This window comes from Peromyscus leucopus, chromosome 1 (assembly GCF_004664715.2).
Source record: "Peromyscus leucopus breed LL Stock chromosome 1, UCI_PerLeu_2.1, whole genome shotgun sequence".
In the NCBI taxonomy this organism is placed as follows: Eukaryota; Metazoa; Chordata; class Mammalia; order Rodentia; family Cricetidae; genus Peromyscus; species Peromyscus leucopus.
Window position 1 is genome coordinate 166,928,923 of NC_051063.1, and position 5,182 is coordinate 166,934,104.

The following is a 5,182-nucleotide window of genomic DNA, read 5'->3' on the forward strand; positions in this document are numbered from 1 at the left end:
CATGTGGTTGCTGGGAATTGAACTCAGGACCTGGAAGAGCAGCCAGTGCTCTTAACCTCTGAGCCATCTCTCCAGCCCTAGCCTGTGTCTTTTTATAGGTGAGTTGAGAACATTGATAATAATGGATATTAATGACCAGTGATTGTTAATTCCTGTTATCTTTTGGTGGTAGTGTTGTGCTTCCCTTCTTTGCTATTTGTTGGTGTGGGATATCTATTGCCTGAGTTTTCATGGGTGTGTCTAATTTCCTTAGGTTGGATTTTTTCCTTCTAGTGCTTTCTGTAGGGCTGGATTTGTGGATAGTTATTGTTTAAATCTGGTTTTATCATGGAATATTTGTTTACTCTATCTATGGTGATTGAGATTTTTGCTGGTATAGTTGACACCCATGGTCTCTTAGTGTTTTTCTTTCTTTGGTTAGGAAAGTTTTCTTCTATGATTTGTTGATATGTTTTCTGTGCCTTTGAGTTGGTATTCTTCTCCTTCTTCTATCCCTATTATTCTTAGGTTTGGTCTTTTCATGGTGCTTCAAATTTCCTGGACATTTTATGTTAGTCCTTTTTTCCGCTTTAGTGGGTTTTTTTGTTTGTTTGTTTGTTTGTTTGTTTTGACTGATGAATCTATTTTCTCTATTGTGTCTTCAACATCAGAGATTCTCTGTTCCATGTCTTGCATTTTGTTGGTTATGCTTGCATCTGTAGTTCCTGCTCATTTACTCAGATTTTCTATTTCCAGCATTCCATCTGTTTGTGTCTTCTTTATTGTCTTGATTTCAATTTTCAAATCTTGAACTGTTTTCTTCATCTGTTTAATTGCTTTTTCTTGGCTTTCATTGATTTCTTCTAACTTTTTGTTTTTTTTTCTTTTTTTTTTTTTTTTTGGTTTTTCGAGACAGGGTTTCTCTGTGCAGTTTTGCGCCGCCTTTCCTGGAACTCACTCTGTAGACCAGGCTGGCCTCGAACTCACAAGAGATCCGCCTGCCTCTGCCTCCTGAGTGCTGGGACTAAAGGCGTGCGCCACACCGCGGCTTTTCTTTCATTTCTTTAAGGGAATTTTTTTTTCTCTTTAAGGGCCTCTATCATCTTCTCAAAGTCATTTTTATATTGATTTTTGTTTCTTCTGCCTTGGTATGTCCAGGTCTTGCAGGTGTAGAATCACTACGTTCTGATGTTGCCATATAGGTCTTTATGTTGTTGCCTGTATTTTTGCACTGGCGTCTACTCATCTCTTCCTCCTCAGTGCAGGTGGTGTCTGTGTCTGAAGGTGCCTCTCGTTCTAATTGATCGTCTTGGTCCACTAGGAGTTCTTGGTCAAATCTGCGCTGATGGGCTCTGTTTCTCTGGGAGCAGCTTAGTCCAATCGGTGTTGGTGGGTTCTGTCTCAGGGAGCAGCTGTTCCCAACTGGTGCAGGGTGGGCTCATGGCTCTGGTGGTTGTTGGTGTCATGTGGGATGGTTTTCTTGGTGAGGTCGTTGGGGTTTCAGGGGCTGGGTTTTTGTTTTGTTTTTGTTTGTTTGTTTATTTGTTTTGTTTTTGTTTTTGTGAGGAGCACGGAAAGGCAGCTGCCAGGTCCCTGGGCTCCAATGGCTAGGGGAGGGGGTACATTATGTGCCCTGGGGCCTAGGGGCTAGAGACCTGGTCTTCCAGTCCAGAGATGGGGCCTAACCTGTTCCCAGTCAGTGTAGGGTGGGCTTGTGACTCTGGTGACCTGGTTTGGTGGCTGGACGGCTCCTTCTCTTGCGTTCTCAGGTCGTGCTCTGCTTGCCTGCCAGCTCCTCAGCTGATCTTGTTTCCTCAGACTGAAGGCTTCTGAAACCTCTCCCGAATGGCTCTCAGCTGCACAGGTTGATCAGTAGGGCAATCTCACCAACTCCTCCAAATTGTTGGGCTTTGCACAATCAGCAGCTGGGCCCTGGGTTGGCCTCGGGCACAATGCTGGGTCCATTCTGGTCGTGTCCCATGGCGATGGCTCCTTCCGAGTGCTGGGATTTAATGGCATGTGATCCCACCCTCAGTTTTAGAAGGCAGAATCTGGACTGCAAGAAAGTCAGAGCCTCTCGGCAAATAGAAGAGCAAGAGGAAGGAAAGGAGGCCATGGCTATTTTGTCGGTAGTAGTTTAGAGAATGGAGCTCATGGTTAGTGAGGCATCATGAAGGATTGAGGCAATCAAGCAGGTAAGAGAGAGTCCAGCAAGTCACTCACCAAGAGGACAATGTTGGGCACATTAGCCAAGGACACAAAGGCTGCTAGTCTACTTAAATGTGGATAGACACTTCTTGGGTATTGTTTTGTTTCCCTGTGGGTTTTTTGTTTGTTTTGTCTTTATTGGTGGTGGTGTTTGGTTGGTTTTTAGAAAGGGTCTCACTATGTAACCTTGGCTGGACTGGAACTCAAAGATCCCCCTGCCTCTGCTTCCTACGTACTAGAATTAAAGTGTGCTTCACTATGGGTCATCTGAATGAGAATGATCCTCATAGACTGAAGTATTTGAATATGTGGTCCCCAGTTAGTGGAACTGTTTGAGAAGGATTAAGAGGTGTGGCTTGCTGGAGGAGGTGTGTCACAGAGGATGGGCTTGAAGTTTCAAAGCCCATGCCATTCCCTGTTAGCGCCCTGCCCCATCTCCTGCTTAGAGATAAGGGTGTGAACTCTTAGCTGCTGCTCCAAGGCCATGTCTGCCTGTCTGCCTGCTATCATTCTCCGTAACTATGATGGTCATGGACTCACACGATGAAACTGTTAGTCTCAATAAACTTGCTCTTCTGTAAGTTGCCTCAGTTGTGATATATCTTCAGAGCATCATAAAAGAAAGACACATGCCATGTGGCTATTTGTCTACTGTTTCAGGCAGAGTCTCTTATAGCTCAGGCTAGCTTCCAACTCCCTTGGTAGCCCAGGATGCCCTGAACTCCTGGTCCTCCCAGCTCCTCCCCTTGAGTGCTGGGATCACAGGCATGTACCACACTCTTCACTCTCTGGGGTAGAAGAACAACCGGAAGTAGCTCAAGCCTCAAGGTCCATTGAGAAGTGATGGACCGCATCACATGGGGACCTTTTCATCGGGAGACCGCAAAATACAGCTGAAGCAGAGAGCTGATCCGACCCTGGAAAAGCCTTTATCTTACGCTGCCAGGTAGAAAGAAGGACCCAAAAGGCCTTTGCACATGAGTTTCGGTCCACGCTATTGTTTTGTGCAGTCTCTGGGGTTGATAGGGTTGGGGTGTTTTGGAATGTCCAAAGGAGGTTTTGCTATGTCAATTCTTTCATTGCTGTGACAAAAACACCCGATGAAAGCAGCTGACAGGAGGAAGCGCTTATGTTGGCTCACAGGTGGAGGGATGCAGCCCATCCTGGAGGAAACAGCGTAATGGTGGAACATGAGCAGTGGTCACGTGGCATCCACAGTCAGGCAGCAGACAGCAGTGGACGCTGGTGTTCGGCCTGCTCTCTTCTCTTTAGTCAGTCCAGGACCCAGCCCCTGGAGGGAGACACCCACAGTGGGGGAGAGTCTTCCCACCTCAATTAACCTGATCTAGACGATCCTCTGGGGTTGTCTCATGGGCAGTTTAAATCCTGGCTAGTGGACAGGGTTAACTGTCACAGTTGGCATGTTTCCCGAGATTGTTAGATTGGCCTGTGCATCTCCTACATTTTGAGGGCTCCAAAGCAATCACAACTTCACACAACGGTCTCTTTAGGCCTCCATGCAGGACACCCCTGACACATGCCTGGCCTCGGTGGCTTTCCTTAGTCACAGAGGGAGATTCCATAATGCCGTTCTTCTATTCTTGACTCTAAAGCTGGAATCACGTGGCCAAAGCTGCCAAGTTCTGCTGCTTGCTTGCCAAGGACAATTTTAAGAGCCAGGCCACACTGCCGGCCTGAGTTAAGTTTCTGTTGTCCAGTATTGAGCCACTAACCAGAAACTTGTGACACGCCTGGACAAGTCCTGAGTTGTTAGAAAATAACTTAACATTTCCTTATCTTTCTGCTACACTGACCATTAGTAACAATGTTTTGTGGTTGGGTTGCTTGGTTGGTTGCTTAGCAACCCGACAGTCTCCTGATCTTTTCCCAAAGAAAGCTTCCTGGTCTTCTTACTATAAAACCTGCCTGAGAAAAGAAAATTTTGCAGCTTGATCAGAATACTGTCTTGCTGTCAATTCTTTTGTCTCTTGTCTCTTTCATTCGTCATTCCCCTTCTAGGGTCTCCATTGAAGATCCCGCTGGCTGGGACACTGGCTGGGGCTGGAACGTGTGCCCTTGTTCAATTACATCTTCACCAGCTTTCTGTTTTGGATAGTTTCCTTCACTGCCCAAGCTAGGCTCTCCTGGATCTCACTCTGTAGCCCAGGCTGGCCTCAAACTCAGAGATCCGCCTGCCTCTGCCTCCCGAGTGCTGAGATCAAAGGTGTGCCACCACTCCTGGCCCTAAACTTTTCTTTAATTCCTTCTCACAAGTTGGAAGCTTTGCTGGGTGGGATCTTGCCCGAGGTCACCACTCCCTTTATTCCATTGAACACCAGGATTTTTCTTAATCTGTTCATCTCCTTGAACACGGGGTTTAGCTCCATTCCACTTCCTGGTGCCCCCTTTCTGTGCATTTTGTATTTTTCATTGCTCAGCGTTCTCCTTTTTATTATATATCTGCATAACAGTGAACACTAATAAACCACATGGCAGAGTCAATACGAGGCTGTTTTGAGGTTTCCTCTGTTAATGCAACCAATCCAAAACTCTTCAATTTATCCTCAGGCAGACTTTTCATTCAAAAGCAAAAAGCAGCCACATTCTTTGCCAAAATACCACAAAAAACATCTCTAGACACATGTTAATATTCTCCCCTGAAGCCTCTTGAGCCAGGCTATCACAGTCAAATCCCCCTCAGCACCACTGTCCTTCATGCTCCTACTAGGATGGCCCATTAAGCTCTGCTTAAAGCATTCAGCTGCTTTTCTAACCCAAAGTTCCAAAGTCCACATTCCTCCAAATAAAAGCATGGTCAGGCCTATCATAGCAACACCCCAGTCCCTGGTACCGACTTCTGCCTTAGGGTTCCTAGATCTGTGGAGATGCACCAAGACCACAGTAACACTTCCAGAGGAAAACATTTCATTGGGGGTGTCACTGCGGTGGTTTTGAGGTCTCAGATGTTCAAGGCAGGTCCAGTAGCTCACTCCTC